Below are 20666 nucleotides of genomic sequence, written 5' to 3'. Positions count from 1 at the left end.
AATAAGGGATTAGCAAGTGTTTGGTATATTTTACATAGAAGCCACAGAACAGTGTGAAATGCAGCAGACTTTGCTTTCCACCCTGGTTACGTGGGCAAAATAAGTTTCCCAAATTATGGGTGTAACCTAAGGGGAAGCAGAGTAAGTTTACCACACTCCCAACCCTAAATCTAAACAGCAAACTCCGATTCCATCGGCCCAGTTTCTTGCGTATATAGCCTTGGGGCATGTTAAGTGGCCTAGTACATAATACTTGTAGAGGTATGTACCCAAGAATTGCTGGCTTTGTAAATTCAATTTTTTCTCTGTTCACTCGATACAATTGAAATAGGGCCCTTTTCACTGTAGTCTTATGTGATGAATCAATTGTTTCGGGTGCTGAGAAAAGATGCCCCATTTCTACGCTTAAAAGGCTCATCTGTACCGCGTTAAGCCAGGGAATATATTTTGCCCGCTCACTTTTTAGGCAATCTAAAATTATGTCACGGGTCAGAGAGGCGGCTGGGTTACGCCAAATTTTTAACCAAAACAAAGCAGGTCTAGATTTTATAAAGTCCTCTATATATGGGAGATTCAATTCTCTATGGCACACGTATGATGGTGCCGAGATAACTCCCCCAGTACCTTCCTACAGAATTTATTTTCTTCTGTCTGAATGTTCGTGCAACTCGAGTATCGCCACACCTCGGCACCGTAAATTCCTGTAGGGACGCACTGGGTTTTATAGATTTGTAAAAGTGATAGAATGACTTCAGTATGCTTTGGTTGGCGTAAAGTAATTATAGAGTTAATGGCTTTGCCCAGTTTATTCCTCCCTCTGGCAACGTGATGTTGCCAGGATCCGAAATCGGAAAACAACAGACCTAAGTAAGGGAAAGTGCTAGTGCTATTTAAAACATTGTTCCCTGACATAATATGGCGGATTTTATGTTTCTTTGGCCCACAAGACATTATATAAGATTTTTTAAAATTTGTACATAGGTCAAGGTCGGCCATATAGGAGACAAAGCCTGAAATTAAAGTGCGGAGTGCATTAGGTATACGACCTAATAGTACTGCATCGTCGGCATAAAGCAATACAGGGAGGGGTTTGCCGTTGACGAGCGGGACATCAGTACTCAATTTATCCAAGGATGTGCTTAATTCATTTATATATAAAATAAAAAGCAGGGGAGCCAAGACACAACCTTGTCTTACACCCCTGCCGATTAAAATCTCGCCCGAAACTTCTCCATCGTTGTTAATACGGACACAGGCTTTTAAATCACTGTGTAAATGGGCCAGGAATTGGACCAGAGGTTCATCCAAACCATATCTCAGCAAGGCTGTCCATAGGCGTGATCGGTTGACAAAATCAAAAGCAGAGCTTAGATCCATAAAACCTAGGTAAAGTGGGGATTTTTTAGCTATAGTATATTTATCTAAAACTAAGTTTAGGTTCAAGCACTGCTCAACCGTCCCTACGTTGCTTCTAAAACCTAACTGACATGGGTGTAAAATTTTATTTTCTTCGGCCCAAATGCTAATCTTATTAAAAATTACCCTGCCCAAAATCTTCAATCTATTGTCAATTAATAATATTGGGCGATAACTCCCAGGATCAAGTCTGTCCCCTTTTTTAAAGATAGGTACGATGGTGCTATTGAACCAGGAATCGGGCAATGAGGTAGTAGATAAGTTATTAAAAACATTACACAAAAGTGGGGACCATAGGTCAGGCTCTGATTTTATTAAGTCAATAGATACTCCATCAGGCCCTGGCGCTTTATTTCCTGCGCTTTGAAGAATTGCATCCTCTACTTCCGTTATAGAAATGTGCGGAAACTTAGATGATTGACAATTTTCAATAGGAGGAGTCGATGCCATGTAAATATTTGTAAAGTGCTTCACCCATACGTCCCCTGGTATGCTACAAGTTATGGGAGTGATATTGGAGCCAAATGATTTCAGGTTCTTAACCTCGCTCCAAAACCCAGCAACATCCTTTGTTGCTGCAGTTCGTACAAGTGATTCCCAATGAGTTTTTAAAAGCTCTTCGGATCGTGTTCTTAAAGTACGTTTGTAACTAGACCTCAGGGTCCTCACCAAAGACTGATCTGGTGGGTCGGTCTTTAGGGCAGCTCTCAGATCTCTATTTGCTCTAGAGCAGGAGTTGTCAAACCATCTAGGGTTAATATTAGTTTTAGTTAAGACTGGCTTAGATATCTCCTTCTTTATAGTCTTACACAATTCCGTGAATGCTTCCACAATCGCATAGTCAGGGCGGTCGGAGGACAGGCAGGTGAATACTAATCCAGGATAGGATTTTACAACTCGGGCTAACACCCCCTTATTATCAATCCCCTTCCAAACCACCCTTAGCTTATCCGTCGACGCGACTAGGTTTTTTGCCCCTATTTCTATCCGCTTCAGCTTTTTGTAAGGAAGTTTAAGAGTGGATAGGATAGGGTGATGGTCGCTATATATACACCTAACTACTGTGGCCTCCAATAAAAGGTCCACAAGCGTAGGGGTCATAAATACATAGTCAATTGTGGAAGCACTCCCATGCCCAATATAAGTAGCCACGGGGCAGATATTCTCCATAGTGTTTACTTTTTCCATAACGTTAATTAGATCCCTTGTGGCCAGAAGGTTGGATAATTCTTCACCTCTTTTACAGGGAGGAGTTTGACGGTGAATGTGTGCATTAAAATCACCTCCTACACATATCCCATCAAGTTTGCCACACTTTTGTCCTTCTACAATATCGTCAATAAAATTAAACAGCTTTATAAAATTCATATTGGGATGTGTTTTAAAATCATTGTTATAAAAATGTATTAAACATATTCTAACACTACTAATATAAAGCAATGCCTGGAAGTTTCTATTGTGCGTTTCCAGTGGTTCAATTTTGACATCTGCACCTATTTTGACCCATATTGATAATCCCCCGCTAGGTCTACCCATAGCAGGGGTAGGAGCAATTTGGTTAAAACAACTGAAACCATCAAAAAGAAGAGGAGTGGTGCACCAAGTTTCTTGAAACATCAAGATATCAATTTTAGAAACCCAGTCCACCCAGTCCCCATTTATGACTTTAGCATTTAAACCTGCTATATTCCAGCTCAGGATTGCCAGATTGTTAGTGGATGGTACCGGGGTAAAAACATAGCTATTGCCCTTGGGCACCTCATCATCATTAGCAATCACTGTAGTTGGGTCAATAAGTGAATCCCCTGCTGGCCCGGGTATATTAGAGTAATTCCTGATTACTGAATCTGACGAGATGGTTGATGGTCAGTCCAAGGTGCCCAGATCAGACAGTGCACTGTACCTATTATGTAGGGGAAAAGGTGAAAAAAAATGTGGCTGGGTGGTCTATGATGAGGTCTGTAAAAGTAGCCCAGTGGCAGAGAGGTTATGTCAGTAGGGGGGGAGAAACACATGTTAGTACTACCAAGGATAAATTTAACTGTAGAGGGATTTCTAAAATTAATGACAATACAATCCCCTTCTATATTCTTGGGTAGTGGCCCAACCCAGCTCACCCGTCGAGTAGTCAAAATTTCTCTCATAATATTAGGTCCTACCCCTTTGTGTTTAGATAGCCAGTCTATACATTTGTTGTTTAGCTGCATCCATGACTCGCTCTGTCCCTCCCTTAACTGAGGTACGCCTGCCAGAATTATTACATAGGGGCAGGCGTCCGGAGGCAAATTGAGGACAGGCCCTGAGTGCATTGTTGGCCTTTTGATAGTTGTTTGGCCCTTATCTAATGCAGTGTTAATAGGTACCTTCCTCCCTGTGGCATGCAGGGTGGGAGCATCCTTTAGCGTATTGGTGGCCATGGTATTGGGGCATATTGGTTCTGTGACTGTAGTCAGGGTGTGCTGGGGGGTTTTTGGAGTGTAATTTCTCCCTTCATTGGCGCCTTTCGATGCAGTGTTAGCAATAGTAGCTTTTCCGGAGGCATTTTGCCCCTCACTAAAAATGCCCTTATTAGCAGTTTCTAAATCTTTCAAAAAGCTCTCACCCCTTATTAAGTCAAGACTAATAGCCCCCTTCCTCTTAACATCTTCATTCTTTATCAAGGTTTCAATGCAGTCTAATCTTTTAAAAATACTATTAAACTATTTGATCATTTGACATTCTAACTGTTTAAAAACGGTATCTACAATGGTTTCCATAAAATTCGCATTTGATTTCATTGCTGTAATACTTTCACTAACTGGCTCAGTCTGTGTGCATGTGCAGTTTATGCCATTTCTGGGAGGAGTAATATCCAGGGGTTCTTCGGCCAATTGCGCTTCTTCAGTCGTGACACTACTGCCCCCTATTATTTTTTGCTTCCCTCTAGTCCACATACTCTGCGGTGTGGGTTGGCCCTTGTTATACAAAGCTGGTTTCCTTTTATTAGTTAAGGATTTTGGGGGGCCTCTTTTCCTTTTTCCTCCAGCAGGTTTGGCTTTCGGGGATACATGAGGGATAGGGACATATTCAGTAATATCGAGCTGTGACTCAAGAATAATAGTGTCGCTTTCCTCCCCAAGAGTAATAGATGGTAGGTGGGGCACATTGGACTTAGACACTGTAACAGTTGGGCATAAGGGTATGGTGTGTGCTGTACTTGAGTCCCGGGGCTCAGGATGTGCACGTAGGAGCTCCAATGACATCCGTCTCTCTGTGCTCGCAATTTCATTGGCAACCATGTTGAAAGCATTATCCAGCATACTTTCCAAGGATAGCGGTGTACTCGGATGTGCCGCGTCCGGTCTACCACTTTGAATAGCAGAACGCTTCCCCCTGGTGGACATATCGCTTCTCTCACCTGTCTACAGCTTAGATGGGTGGCCCGCCCGACCACTGTTGACCTCTGAGGGCCTCAGAGGGCCCGCCCTTTGCCCGGGCTTAGCCCGGCGCCTCCCGCGCGCGTCCCGCGACGCGGAGGGAGCCGTGAGTTTTAAAGCGCCTCCGGGCGCGCTGACAACAGGAAGGGGGCGGGGCAGTGATGGCTCACGGGAGCTGTAGTCTCCCCCAACAGTGGCCTGCGGTGTCGTGGAGGCGGCGGGGGAGACTCACAGCGTAGGTGCCCCGTCCAAAATACAGCGTTGTGGCAATCCAGGAACCCAGGAGCCCAGGTTGGTCGTGGCGCGGTGTCCGCTTGTGTGGAACACAATACCACCCCCCCGGCGATAATTATCTCTAAGCGCACTTAGCGCAAGGATAATTATCGCCGGCTAGCGTGAATTTTTATCGCTGAGATAGCGTGCTATTAGTAACGCTTATCTCAATAGCGATAAAAATTCTCACGCTAACAGGCGAACGTGAGATTATCGCTGGAAACCCAGCGATAATCTCACGTTCCCTTGTTGATAGGGACTCACAAACTTAGCCATGATATCCTCCTTCCATAGGATATCATGGCTAAGTCAGAAAAATACCAGACGTAAAAAAGCAGCGTTAACCGCGGTTATCGCTGCTTTTTTTGCCTCTAACAGGGTTAGCGACATTCTTGATAATAGGAGAAATGTCGCTTAGCGACATTTCTCCTATTATTTTACTCTGGAACGCCCCCTTTACATCTCATTAGAGATGCAAGGGGAAGCGTAGAGTAAAAGGGTGCTAACATGCAAATTTGAATGTTAGCACCCTGTTGTTGATAGGGCGCTAGTTTTATCTCTCCTTTTTTGGCTTTTAAAGCCAAAAAAGCAGAGATAAAGCCCTTGTTGATATGCCCCCAAGTACGTCCATTTAGTGCAGGGACTACTATGGCAATGGGTGCTTTTTTAGACTAAAGCGGTGTTTGCCATTTATACAGTTTGACTTGGCCCAGCAGCTCCTCCAACAATAACGTTTTGCAAAAACCCATGACAAACCAAACCTTGATGAAGCCAAAAGGATAGCAGTAAATGCCAGACCTATTGGTTTCACCAATGTTTGTTAAATATGGCACTATCTAAGACACTAATTTCAATAACATTTATATAAAAAATGTAAATACTCAGTTATAGGGGTTTCAGTCAACTATTTTCATTAATTGAGTGTCCTTAACATGTTTGTTCTGCCGCCCACAGCACACTGCATGGGCACTGTCTACTGGTGCCATTGGTTTACGTCTGTGAAGGACGGCTTTCTGCGGTTTCAAAAATATGCACTTGCACACAAAAAGTAGCCCCCCTGAACAGTTTTGGAAAAAATAGCCACAAAGCCAGATTGGCAGCCAGTCCCAGGCTTACTGGCTTTGCCAGTGCTTATCTAGCATGCCACATTCAGCTCATGTCTGTTGGTTGTTACTATAAAGCAGAAAACCCAAAGTGTCCCATTGAAGCAGTGGGTGCCGTGTAGTCCTGCATTTTTCAGTCAGCTACAAAGGGCTAAAATTCCTATTATCGCGGTTTTTAGTGGACGGATATTCAATTTTACACGGCCTTTGTGTAATGCGCGTTTGCGATTTTATTTAAAATGCACAGTCGTATGAAATGCGGGTTCTTTTACATGTTACTTGTAAACAAAGGGTTGTCTTTTACCTGTGGTTAAACAGATGACACGTGGTCTGGCGATCCCAGTGTTTCTGTATACTGGAGAACTCTAGTGGTCCTTGGCACAAGACTATTTCGACCTGCGTCACTGTGTCAGGTAATTTTCCTTATAAAAGCTGCTTCCACCACATGGATATCTGAAAAGATACACTAAAGGTTAGATAATACAAACAAACAGGGCCGGCTTTAGCGCTGGTAGCGCCCAGTGCGACGATCTTTGTAGCCCCCCCCCCCAAAAAAAAAAAGTCTTTCTCCACGAACTCCCTGAATATCACTCTCCACCAGTGTCCCTCATCTCTCCACAGCCCCTCTCACATGCATTTCATTTGTTTGTTAGCGCTATTGATACCAGCATAGGGCGTCAGAGCACGTTACCCGTTTTAGCAACATTAGGATGATGAAAGACGGGGGGGGGGGGGGGACAACTTTCTATCTCCTACCATGCAGCTTGCATGCAGCCCTTTGATGACCGCTCATAGCTCAATGTGCTATATTAGATTTGTACGTTATGATCTGGAAAACGAGCTCTGTGATAAAAGCAGTAAGTAACCTACTGACCAAGCCGCATAAAAAAACAGTATGGTGACTTGCGCTGCACACGTTCTTTGCAGCAGGCACATTTACCCTCAGTGCTACTTAGTCATAAGTGGAAAGAAACTGCCACCAGACAAAACTTGTTCTCTCTGTAGCAGGAACATTAATCACAAGTTATCTTGCCATTTTTATTGTTGCCTCGAAAACTTCAGGACTGATAAGGAACAGGTGTTTTTGTTCTAAACACGGCTCCCGCTCCCCCCAAGCTGAGCAGGGGCCGGTGTTGCACAGAATTTAGACTGCGCGTGTGGGTGGGCGCGGTTTGGTCTCAGGTGTAGGTAATTGAAAGCCTTAAGTGCTGTGGGGGCTGGGGCCGCAACGGACGATGTGTTATAAACACCGGGTTTGCTCCATTCTGTCTTTCCAGATCTCGGTCGCCCCACGGAGCTCAGCAGAGAAAGGTACCATGTCTAGATTTCCGTTACAAGCGCTTGTCCGGACTCTCATTAGCCATAAGGATTGCGGGGGCTGTCTGTCTGTATGCCGAGCAGACACACAGCCAGTGACGCACTTTGCTCGCATCGTGTACCCCAAAGTGCTGCTCCCCGTTCACGCGCTGTGAGCTTCATGCACCTCGGTTCCTTCGAGCCCTCGCGTGAAATTATCAGTCCCCCTAAGGTATTCACAGCGTCTCCAAATCTATCGAGTTCACCCGTGCCATATTTGAAGAGCTCGCCCAGTCTGTGTGCCGTTTGTTTTTGATCTCTGGTTTGTTTAATCGTGGTGTTAAATGGCAAAAAAATCACTGCTTTGTGTATGCGCGGTATATTTTTATCACTAAAAGCAGCGGTCGAAGTGCATTAAAAAGAAAGTATGAGAACCGTGATGCTGCATGCAAGGGGGCGGGGTCAGTGTGTTTGGGGAAAGTCACAGGTTTGGCTAAAACAACCAAAATATTCTATAAATGTTTTTGGTCTTTCACCATTGGGTAGCTACATAGGAAATATGGCGCAGCTTAAATAAAATAAACTCCACTGTTTCTCAGTGGGAAATGCACAATAGTACATTAAGAAACCTCTATTAATTAGTGCACTGCAGAGGTCTGTGTGTAACCAGAAAGCCACAATTAAAATCTTGGTTGGTGCAATGGATAATAGTTGCTCATGTATTTTTAGCGCTACGAGGTCCCATCCTGTGACAGAAAGCACACTGCATATAGAAGTCAAACGTGCATTACAGATAGTACAAGATGGACCACTACAAAACGCGCCCAAAAAAAGTTTAAGATAAAATTGTGCTTCTAAATAAAGGGTCCGATTTACAAGGAACGCGCGCATCTGCATAGATGCGTCCGTTTCATTGCGCCAAATGTCCTTGTGCCACCATGGATGTGTTGTATTCACAATACAGTGCTCCCTGGCGCAAGGATTAACAGAAGCGTCAGAAGTTCTGATGCATCTGCTTGCCCAAAAGTGACTCATTACTGAAGTTGCTCATGAAAGTGATGCAACTCCAGCACTGCGCCACAACTGATGGGTGAGTCCATACAAAAAGCCCTCCCAATCCTTACACCTGGCAGGCGTAGGGATTTTGACGCAGTGAAGGTATAGAGTGAAGCAGTGAAATGTTGTAAATTTCACTGCATTAGTTCTATATGGATTTTTTCGTGGTAACACCTAGCCTGCATAAATTATACTTGGTGCAGGTATAATGTGACACGGGGGCTTTATAAGGTGACCCGTCTCTCTACATGTGCAATGTTGTATATTGGCCGCATAGTTTGTGCCGCACTTGCATAAAAAAGTGACTCAATGGCAGCGTAAAGGGCTTGTAAATCTGCCCCATAGATTTTAGTAATACCCAGCCTGACTCAGTGGCTGCCTCTCGGTGAAACATCTGGACTAATGTGACCATCACTTTGCCAATTGGGAATTGAGGAGGAACTAAACCATCTCTAAACCAAAGAGGAATAATGGGAGCATAGATCTTATTACAGATCTACCTGTGTGTGTGTGAACTGTACTATGTGGTTGTACGTAATTCTATGGATCTAAATGTAGTCTTTTGTATTGTTATATGGTCGCGTCCTAATCCGAGGTCTTTAAAGTCCAAAATTCACAATTAAGAGTGTAAATGTTTAGATATTCTGTCGGAAATTTATAGATTGGTTCTGTTTGAATTAAATTCATGGACAAGTAGTAATTATCCATGGTTTCACTGATTCCTTAAATTGTCTAATTTTGCCCCTACGACCACCAGTTTTTTTTTTTTGGTATTTCTAATTTAGTATTTATTAAATGTAATATTGCATCCCAGTATTTTCATATGGAACATTCAACCATAATGCAGTTAAAATGGCTTTGAGGGTCTAGTTGCTGTAAGAACATGTTTAACATTAACCTTTACATGCCCTAATTTTTTTTTATAATATATATTGCATCTTGGCCCGAAGGTCTACCTTAGGGATGACTTATTTAAAAGGAAGGTTTAGGCCTGTCAAAAGGATGGGTTTATGTTGACAGATTCTATTGCCCCTTTAACACTACACAGTTGGGTGCCTATGGTAGGCCTGGAGACTTGCTTTAGTTTGTCCCTGTACTGGTTGCCTCAAGGGATGATGTGACATTTATCTTAGCGGCCCAGGGTACACTTTATTACCATATATTAGGGGCTTTTATGTAAGGTAAATAGTCCAATCAGGAGTATATATTTTACAATGTTGAAAGGAGGAGCTTATGTGGTTTACCACTAATTAGTATGGGTAAATTGCACAGTTTTATAGCTATCAAAAATACGGTTCAGCAAAAGGGGGGGGGGGGGGAATCAGAAAGGGCAAATTTCCCACACCACCTACGAAGTAGTTCCAATCTTAAGACCCTTTATAGACTGTGAACACAGACCAGAACCTGTTTTAGACACATTAAGGCAGAACTTTGTGTGGTGCAGTCCTGTGGAAAGAAGGTTGAATAATGCTGTTCTTGTGAACTCTCTGACAAATGCTACAAGAAAGTGTCTTACCTTGTGCACTCCATTTTGAGCACCATAGGATGAGGAAGTATTTTTGCCGTCATGCTCTGGGATTATTAAATTCCATTGTTAATGTTGTGTGTTTAGAGCACTAAGATGCTTTACTGCAGTGCATTTCTATGGTGATGCTTTGTGGGGTGCCACAGAATAATGCATAATTCCCATGGTAAAGCTTTGTTTAGCAAAATTCAGTGCATATGTACGATGTTTGGCGAGTCAGTGTGTTTTAGCACTGCCTTTGCAGTTTTGTTGCTCGTGTTTGGTCCTAAAGTACACTCCCATCTCCCTTAAAACTTCCTGTGTTTCTGTCTTTTTACAGAGATCGAGAATAATGTTCTTAAAGATGAAGAGAGCACCTGTAAGTCTCCTCTCCCTCCTTGTTGCTTCCAATCCTGCCACTGGTCAGCCAGGCACTGCCCTCTCACCTTCATGACCTGAGACAATAGTGGGCACTGGAAAGACCCTTCTTAATCATATGAGCAAACGAAGACTAACCAATATGTTTTCATCATGTCCGGCAATAGACGGGCTCCTTATCTTCAACTTGGCTGTTTAAGACATTGCTGAATCCTCGTCTTCATTGCTACAAAGGATGGCAAGCCCAGCACCACCTTTTTATACCGAAATTAAGCCAACAAAACATTTTGTCATTTGAGCTAATAGTGAACGCAGCACCAGCCACCCCCTCATCCCTTTCCCTGGTCAGTGAGCCCAGCAACACCCAATCAGTGCATCTGCTCACCCAGTGGCAAACCTGGCAGTGACTGCTCCTCGGTCCCCTGCCCCTAATCTTTACCAACTCAGTAGATGCGGAGTCCAGAGCGCTCACTTCTCATCGCCTTGGTTGATGATCAGCGCGGCAGCAGCTTCACGCCTTACTCGCCTTGAGCCTGGTGAACAAGGTTCGGTAGCTTCATCTTGGTCAAGGGTGTATTCCAGCCACATTGACCATAGCAACAGCAGCCTGTCCTCATCGTGCTGCTCATGACGAGCCTGCCACAAATTTTAATAGACACCATCTCGCCAAAGACAAGTTGAGTATGAATTCTTCTTTTTCATCAGACAATGGCAAGCACTGCTCCTAAAACCACAGAAGACCCAACTTATTGAGCAAAGGTAAACTAAAACAGATGCTGCTTTAGAATTGGTCTGAATGTTTAAAGAGCACAGATTAATGCCACTATTTAGGTGCAAGTAATGGGAAGGCATGGAGGTGGGACTGGACATTGGGGAGAGGAGATGAGAAGCTGCTGCAAGAAGAGTCGAATGCACAATTTAGTGTTGCAATATAGACATTAGGAGACCAGAAACTGAGTGGAACTCTACCATTAATTTAATTTTAAAATGGAAGCTGACACGGAAACCAGAGAAGACCGTGGTAAAAACATCAAAAATCAAGGATCAAAAGAACAGACCAAGACAGACACTGAGTGAATAGCAGTAATAAGGCAAGATGAATGGAAATTGTTTTATGAATCTTAGTAACCTGGAAAATATCACATTGGCCAATTCTTCATAGATTAGTGATTTCATCATGGCGAGGAAATGGAGGAGATAAGCTTAGAGAAGATGAAAAGATTTAGTTTATCTTCAACAATGTTGTAACTATTAGGTGGGAAATATTAAGTGGTGACATCCCCGTCCCCCAGGGATATTGCTTGGAACTCCAGACTGAACCTCTTGTGTCCAGTGCTCACTGCCTCCTTAAGCACTTCTTTCTAAGACTACCACAACTTGCCAGTGTCTACAATCCAATGCAACACATTAGCGTGGCGCGGATGCTTAGGTGGACGTCTCATCACCCACTGGCAAAGGAGACAACCCTGCGGCAGCTGCATGAGTCCACCACTGATGGCAGACGGCCACACGTGCTGAATCAGTCACCCGCATCTCCTGCAGGATGGAGGCTGCTGCTGTAAACCACCCGCAGACAGCTGGAGGGGCTGGAAGCCAGAGCCGTCTTCAGAGGTCAAGGGCAGGTTCTGCTCCAGTCAAACGGTAGGTGTCAGACCTTGCATGTACCAGGAGGGTGGACAGGGTGACCTCAGCATGGGTTGAGACTCCAGTTTCTCATAGGTACTCCTTTCGAAAACGAGAGGACAATATACACCGTTTAGTCCATTGTGCAAAATGCGTTGCTGGTGGGGAAGGGGGCGGGGGGGGGGGATATGGTCTGGTGGTGGGGAGGGGGGCGGGGGGGGAGGTTATCCTGTAGACCACATCCGTATGGGCAACTTTGTAACTCCCTAAAGCTTTTGATCTAGGCTGCCACCAGTCTAGATTTGAGGAAAAACTTGCAGGCCTGTTGACTTGCAATTAGTAGCCCAGCCTCCTCTTGAGAAACTACTCCCACCACAGCAAAACAAAAGGCACAAAAAAGATTTTCTTGGTTGACTCAAACCCCAAAATGCCAAAACAGGCTCCACACCTCTGTTAAGTAGCAAAAAACGTGCTGAAACATTGACATGTAATTGGAACACCAACACATCTGTGCCAATGACGCCGGCTGGGTGTGGAGGGCTGAGTATTGGTTGCTTTTTTTCATTCGCTTTGATTGCGCAACTCTGCAATATGTTTTTGTTGATGGTGGTTTTGTACCCGTCTTTATCTTCCATAGATGGTACTCTTCCAATGGCATTTGAATCTTGCTCACAATCTCGTAAAGCCATATTGCGTTATCCTGGTCACTCTTCCAGTTGAAGGACAGGACCGTGTGGTGCCTTTCTCAATCACTTGCTAAATCGAGACCCCTCCTCTGTCTGACTGCTTCGAGGACTCCAGCATAAAAGCTGCGCTAATGGTGCAGGTGAGTAGACTGTATTTCCGCAAAAATATCCTCCGTTGTTTTGATGGAAAACCAGGTTGGACTCGCAGTGATGGAGCCAAAGGGCCCCACTATTTTTTGTAACGGGAGTGCTTTGAGTTGGTATATGAGTCGGTGGAAGGATGAATGACTGGATGAGTAATTACAGCTGCTATGGAAAGGCGATGGGGCTACCCTTCTTATGCAGACTCCTACTACTGTGCTACCTATGGAATAGCTGTTATCTGGCAAAGAGGAAAAAGCTTCACACTTCTCACAGGGGCCAGTAAATACTTGGGACCCCCATCCAGTGGGCTTGGTTGAGTCATTGACTGAATTCTAAATGATGCCTATAGCGATGCCTTGAAATTATCCTATAGTATTTTGTGTCCCATTAATGCCCACTTTTGTTTTGTATGTATGGCATCTGCATGGGTACCCATGGATGGTTCACAGGTGTTTCATTCTCCATGCAGGGTATTTTATTTGAAGAGCCGCACAGGGCCTCCTCGAAGAGAGGCAGCTTGTGTGAAGACATCCTAGGTAGGGCCTGGGCCTCTCTGCGCTAATGCGTGGATGCCATTTTTTGTTTCAATTTCTAAATGTAAGAGAATGTTTAATTATTCCTATGAGGATTGTTTAGAGTAGGTACAACACATACCACATAATCCAAGTCACCAATGTTGATTACCTGTGAGTAGATGTCAAGGCTTGTGTATATTAATGCGTTATGTTTACTGTTTGTGCTCGTTGTAATGTGGGGCTTTTAAGTTTTCCATGATTACGTGGAATTCGTTTAGCCCTGTGATATTTTTTTACTTTTCCTAGCAGTGTTTATAATTGTAATCTTTGTTTTACAGGTGTCACTAGTACACAATAGACACACCACACACACGAGCTGGGCCACTGTTGGTAGATGGGGGGGGGGGGGGGGGAAATCTATGCTTGTATGTTTCCTTTCACTGTTATGTTACTCGCCGTGCATTGTGAATGGGTTGTAGGGCTTTTTCGTTTTCCATGTCCATATGGAATCCGGTTAGCCCTGGTTTTTGTTGGGGTTTGATGGGTTTGCTTTGCTTAAAGGCTTTTGTGTAATGATTTTGTATGGTGCAGCAGTGGCCCTGTTAGTTTAGATAGGATGCTTGTATGTCTTTCTCCCACTTATTCCAATGTAGGGTGACAGTGATGGGTGATCCTTACCAAAACCAGAAAAGTACCTGGAAGTGAATTTCAGAGGGGTCCAAAAAAAGCGGTATATGAAGAGGTATTTATCCTGGTCCTTTTTTATTATCACTCGGGTTTCCATCTATTGAGCACCTGCCAAAATAAAAGACCTGTAAAATAAAATCTGGCAATGCACGGATAATCGTAAATTGAAATCTGGCAAAATGAAAGCTGTAAAAATGACCCGTTAATGAATTTTGACATGCTTTAGCTACATCGGTCGAATAAACTCGACTGTCCCGAAAATTACAAGTTGTGTATGTGAGAAAGATCGAGATGCACACAGCAATTGTCACTTAATTTCCCTTGCATGATTTGGAGATGAGGTTTTTTTTGCGTTTAGTAATTTACTGTCCTATTACATTGCTACCCTTTCCTAGAATTGCCAGCATTGTGTTAAAAAATATAAATAAATGATGAATCAAAAAAGGGAGAAACCTAAGATTGTATTTTCCAAAATAGGTAGAATAAACTTCAAATTCGAAGTATTTTAACAATGCAATATTAGTTGAAAGGAGTACGGATTTAAGTTTTTAAACCCATTACAATTTGGGTGATGTTTAGAGTGCTGGTAGGGGTAAGGATTGGGACTAAGGCTATATTTTATTTTTTTGACTTTCTTTATTATGAGTTGGCCACTATTGTCAACTTTCCTACATAATGAAAATGAATTGATTGTTTTGTAGTTAATCAGGTTTTTTCATTAAGACATTCTTTATTTTTGCATAGGACGATGTTTGACGGATTTGCAACTTCGTGACTGTGCAGTGATGCTGTCTGTTTGCATGCAGCCTGTTTGTGAGGTAAGAGTTTGATATTTCATCATTATTACTCCATCTGGTATGACTGGTCCTGTCTGAGTGATGTCCTGCTCATTGCCCCTCTGTTGCCCTGTTTGCATGCCAGTTGCTTCCTCATCAATTCGTTTCTGCTTCTTTTCCGTTGCCCCCTCTATTCTTCCAATAACCTATTTCTTATTTTCTTTCTCATACAGGAAGTGTTGGCATTCTCACCAAGAACTACTGGCACTACCGTGCAGAGCTACCGCCATTTCCATCCAGAACCAAAAGGGCTACCACCAGCAACCACCAGCCCTCGTGATGAGAACCAATGGCAATCCCATGAGAGGCCAGCTGAAGTAAAGGAGAAGCCCATTTTTTATCCAAGTATGGACACCCCTGTCTCTACCTGGGACTACCTTTCAATAACAGACGATAAAAAAACAGACCGGATGAACCTTTAATTATTACCTGTAGACTGCACACTCTAATCAGCAGGCTGGGGACCGTGGTCTTTTACTTGAAAGGGATCAAATGCCCGGACGCCAGGCATTGCCACGAGGAGCCACCCACACTACCACCAGGAACTGCAGCTCGGCCTCCATGTTTCCACCAGAAACTATCTGCACTGGGCCATTGCAAGTGAACTCTGGCTCTGTTACAGTTCCACTGGGAACCATCAGTACTACGGTCAGCACTTGAACAACCGGCGCTGCTAGCTTTGCGGTCAGTCTTTGATTTTTCAGTAATGTTTTTAGCACCACAGAGGGTAGATGCAATCCTGGGATCTAATCCTATAACGGGGAGAAATAATGGGATCTAGTGTTGGGACATGCTGTTGCACCAGTAGTCACCCTGGTACTTGCAGTGGGGAAGGAGCTATTTGTTCTACTGCATCATGCAGTAGTCCCAGTGCTTCTAGATTAGTGCCCGACACTTGCTTCCTGCAGGTGAATGCTTCCACTCCCATAGCTTGATGTATCCCCAGGAGCGCATAGAGCTGAAGGTTGCAGTAGTCTTACTATTTGCCACTGCCCAATGCTTGCTGTCCCCTGAGTTTGCAGCTTCCTTGTAGGTTACAGTGGTACTGAAGTTCTTGGCCCTTTTTCTGGGAGCCCAACAACTCTAAACGTCTTCTATTGTGATGGAATTGAGTGCAACCCGGGGGCCGCACTGATTATGAAACAGATTTGTTACATCTTTTCCACTATATTTAGACTGATCATTCTGAGTTATGGGGTGTGTGGCCCTCACCCAGAGCTCCTCTGCTTACATTGGTTCCTCAAAGCCCTAGTGGCTCTCCTTTAGCCAGCTCCCCTTTCCCTGGGGCTCCTGTAGCTACACAGAGGCACAACTCCTATGATTCGGTGGAATTGGGTAATCGAACGCTCCCTTCTCCGCCCCCCCCCCCGCCCCCTCCACAGCCAGGTACATGATCTTAGTCTGCTCCCTCCTCCATGCTCACTGTGGTTATAGTCGATACATCTGTCTTGTCTGGTGTCTTGCAAAATCATAAACCCACTCCGTCCAGTGGTATCAAGGGCCCTTGAAACTTTTGCCTTCTGAGTCCGTAACCTCCCAGGGATACACTACTCCCTCTTCTCATAGGGCAACCCACCAACCCCAGGCTACCAATTAGGTGCTTGGGATATTCAACCACATATCTGTTTCCTCTGTTAGTTTGGGCCCTTTAGTACCTTCCCTCTTAGTGAGTAAATAGCACTTCAGGCAAGTGTAGACACACTTCACTCTCCATGCCTTGTCTCTTCTCTGTTTTTAATTGCCTCCCTGGGCCCCTGACTGTGTTTTCCACACTCGTATTGGGTCTCAGATGGTCAACAAACCCACCCAATGCTCTGGTGATTACACTGGGCCTGTCCGTCTATTATTTTTTTCCACCCTAGATCTAGTCACACTTACTGTACCCCCACATCTACACTATTCTCATCAGCCCTTGCTTACTCTTCTCTAGAATCTCCTTACTAATGGCCCCTAATGAATCCATGGGCTTTCCAATCCTCTATCAGGGAAGAATTGGTCGCCTTTCCATGGTTATGGTGTATACTCCTTGCCCTCTTCTCTTATCTAGGCTCCACTACCTCTCCTGGCCACTTGCTCAGACTGAGCCTTTCACCTCCCCTTCTGGTCCAGTTGATCACTGGGCCCTGTGGTTACACTGGACCATATGACCCTGCCTGTTCTCTAGTAAGATTAGCTGTCTTTTGGGCCCATGTGCTTACACTGGGTATACATCTCTCAGACCACCCTCCCTTATGCTCAGCCGCCTCCACAAACCCCTGCATTCCATCATTCATGTAGTCAATTTCCTCCTCTCGGTTTGTGGCTTTTCCTCTGCTACTGATTGCCGCGTGCCAAGGTTGTGTTTTTTTTTGTTGGTTTTTTAATGACCCATCTATGTCGCTGTACACTTCCTACAGTCAATCACCAACTTAGACCCCCTATAGTTACACTGGGTACCATACCCTTGCAGCGTTCTCCTAGGGCATGCGATTTTGAAAGCCTCCTATAGCTACACTGGGGTCCCATAATCCAGGTCCATTTTTCTTAGTCTTCGAGCTGTGGTGGCGCCTTAATCTCCACTAGGGAACTGGCTTCCCAGGGCCCCAGGAGCTACACTGAGCCCTCCATACCAAGTTCCTTCTCATACAAAGAGAGATCTCCCACGGGTCTGAGTCCACAGGCCTAGTCTTATCACGCTGCACTCAGCTGTTCTCCTTTGCCTGCCTTTGGCCCTTTATCCTATCTGCCCTCTCGTGGAGCCAGCTACTATCTCAGATTCCCAAGTTACTCTATCTGCCTGCTCTTGCCACACCTCCTATGGCACTCCATAGCTAGAGAAAGAAAGCCAAATGTTGAGGGTCTGGTGGTTACACTGGGCCCATGGGCCCTCCATGCCTTTGTATGAGCCTTCCAATAGTCTGCAACATCTCCTAGGGCTCCAGAGATCACACTAGTCTATGTATGGACAAGGATTATTCCACTAGAGTCAGCTGGCCCCAAGCCCTGTGCTGTATGTCACCCCCCTTTCCAGATTTGTTATCCCCTTGGATGTAAAATACAAAAAGAAACACAATATCCATTACAAGAAACAATCTGTCATGTACCTTGCTGGGACATTGAAGCTTGCGGTCTTCTCTAGACGTGCTACAGTGATTTTAGTGTGTACAGTCTGGTATGGTCTCAGGACATCTCAGAGGCTGATAAGGATTTATCTGTGGCTTAGGAGCTTGTCATTTCCCCCCCCCCCCCCCCACCCCCTCCCCCATAGATTGTGTAATGTCCCCAAAGCTTGCTGTGGCCCCAAAAGCTTACTGTGGCACTATAGATGTTAGTAGCCATCGGATTTGCAATCAAGTTATAAGTTACTGTGTCCCAGGCTTACTATACCAATGGATATTGACCTTGGGCTTGATGTGGCTTCAACATTTGCTGTGTCTGTGGATGCTGTTGTGACCAAAAACTTGCTATGTCCTCAATGATTATTGTGCCAGGAGACCTCGTGGTGTAGTCTAGAGCTGTTGTGTCCTCTAAAGCACAAAGTGTCCCTAGAGCTCGATTTGTCACTTTAGCTTGCTATGGTAGGTACTTTTGCACTGGCACTTTTGGTGGCCGTGAATCTCCAGCACACCTGCAGCTTCCTGTAGTCCTGAGCTCTTCATGTGTCCCTGGACCTTGCTTCAACACTAAAGTACAGTCTCTAGCCCCCGCTTTGGCCACAGAGCTTGAACTGAATTTTTTTATTTTTTTTACTTGTGGTACTACTTGGTGTACTCTAAAGCCAGCTATGAATTGTTTTTGCAACAAAGCTTGCTCTGATCCCACAGGTTGCTGTTACACTGGTTCTTGCTGCTGAACAGGAAACTGATGTGACCCATTGGGCAGTATCATCAGCGCATAAGGAAACTAGTAATAGCACAGGCACTTGATTTGGATCATCAACAAATTATGGACCATGGTCCTTGAGGTGGTACTTGCTTGACATACAATTGAATGCTGTTGCCAAGAAGTTTCTAATGCTTCAAGTTCTCTGATTCCCAAGTTACTCTATCAGCCTGCTCTTGCCACACCTCCTATGGCTCTCCATTCATAGAGAAAGAAAGCCACATATTGAGGGTTTGTTGATTACACTGGGCCCATGGGCCCCCATGCCTCTATGTACAAATATTATTCCACTAGTCTGCTGCCCCCCAAGTTCTCTGCTGAAACTGGTTGCTGTATGCCACCCCACTTTCCTGATTTGCTATCCCCTTGGGGCCCCAGTGTATACTCTGGCTCAGCATACCTCTGGTGGTTCTCTAAATTTCAGTCACCCCGGGCTGCAGTCTTTTGTCTACTAAAGGCAGTTTATCCACCCTGGATGCCCTGCACTTGTTCCCCCATGATACATCTTTGTTCGGCTAGATAGCCACCTCCAACAAAGACTCCATATTCCTACCCCCGCCCCCCCTAATCAGCCCACATGATCTACTCCGACGCCCACTCTTCTCCCTCCTAGTGCCATCCATTTCCATTATTCCCTATGAATATAGTGGGACCCTCGTTAAACTCCCTTTTCTATGGAAGTGTAGTCTCCTCTCAAATGCCCTAGTCCCTTATGTCAGTCACTTCCTCAGGCTTTAATGATTACAGCAGATCTTAATGTACTCCTAGACTAACCAAGACTCCACCACGCTCACCACCACCATGAACCTTCTGGTTACACTCGGGGAATTGGCTGGGATTTCTGCTGCCCTATGTGATATGTTGCTACTAATTTCATTAGCAATGGGCCTGTATTTGATATTTTTTAGTAGGGTTTAACAATACTTTGCTGGTGACTACCAAAACCAATCCTTAGTAATGTAGTGTAGCAGCACCCACTGTAGGTTTTATGGCTCCTCCAAGCACCTGTTGCTTTCTATTTAACATCCTAGCTCAAGACTCCAGTGGTGGTTGGCAAAACCCTCCATGTGTTTTCTCCAAAGGTCTGTCATCTACCCTAGGGCTCAGGTGTTTCCACTGGGCCCTCCAAGACTTTTGTCTTCAACATTAACTCACCTTCACAAACTATCTTATTTTAAAGAGCCCTTCATGTCCCTCATTGCTCAGCCAGCATCCTTGAAACATGGCTCTGGTGTTGACACCACCTTTCATACCCCTGCTTGAATCCTCCCAGAGTAGGCAACATCTCCCAGAAGTCTAGGTAATACACTGATCTTCTGGAAGTTCCGATCTTTTTATGCCCCATTCGAGTCAGTCACTCTTTATGCCCGTACAGTGGAATTGGGGCTTCCTATGGTCTGTGGCTCCTCAAAAGATCAGAGGTGCCTGCACAATTCTTGTGTATAGCAGGACATTGCTAAACCCTCTATAAGGATCCCTTCTGGTCGTTCTGCTATGTGGAGCTTCAGAGGTAGTTTAAAAACCTTCTGCGCTCTACAATGGGAATAGAAAATTATGATTTTTCATTTCCCGTGGGTATGAGTTTTTCACATTGCTGGAGTATTTGCGTACTGGATATGTATTTGAACCATATTTCTGATAGAGCATGCAAGACTGAATCCATGGCTCTTTCACAGCTATTGTTGCTCTCAATTGACTGGGAAGGAAAACGCACTAAATTTGAATTTAGTGTTCAAGTTCAATTTGCAACTTGTTTTGGGGGGGGGAGACTCCCTACTACACAAAGGTTACCAGGCTCGTGTATTGCTCTATTTGACTTTCCTGATTCTACCGAACTGGCCCTAGGTGCGCAATGAAGCGCTGGATAAGATC

The 20666-nt window shown here is 44.6% G+C and overlaps 3 long non-coding RNA genes across 4 annotated transcripts in view; 2 read left to right on the top strand and 1 right to left on the bottom strand.

The window, feature by feature from the left end:
* LOC146798375 (uncharacterized) overlaps positions 1-7208 on the bottom strand; it is a 101905-nt gene extending 94697 nt beyond the window's left edge. For both annotated transcript variants that reach the window (XR_014969150.1, XR_014969151.1), the window contains exons 1-2: positions 7083-7208; positions 6513-6661 (exon numbers count right to left, since the gene is read on the bottom strand). This is a non-coding gene — a long non-coding RNA (uncharacterized LOC146798375). The remainder of the gene's footprint in view (positions 1-6512; positions 6662-7082) is intronic.
* A 243-nt stretch (positions 7209-7451) lies between these two features.
* LOC146798374 (uncharacterized) lies at positions 7452-13780 on the top strand. Its single transcript, XR_014969149.1, has 4 exons — positions 7452-7519; positions 10405-12083; positions 12703-12891; positions 13365-13780. It is a non-coding gene; the product is annotated as an uncharacterized LOC146798374 (long non-coding RNA).
* A 106-nt stretch (positions 13781-13886) lies between these two features.
* LOC146798373 (uncharacterized) lies at positions 13887-15714 on the top strand. Its single transcript, XR_014969148.1, has 3 exons — positions 13887-14152; positions 14842-14915; positions 15107-15714. It is a non-coding gene; the product is annotated as an uncharacterized LOC146798373 (long non-coding RNA).
* Positions 15715-20666: the final 4952 nt, after the last annotated feature.

Source organism: Triturus cristatus, chromosome 9, assembly GCF_964204655.1.
Source record: "Triturus cristatus chromosome 9, aTriCri1.1, whole genome shotgun sequence".
In the NCBI taxonomy this organism is placed as follows: domain Eukaryota; kingdom Metazoa; phylum Chordata; class Amphibia; order Caudata; family Salamandridae; genus Triturus; species Triturus cristatus.
Note: the sequence above shows the minus strand (reverse complement) of the source record. Positions and strands in the feature narration are given on the sequence as shown.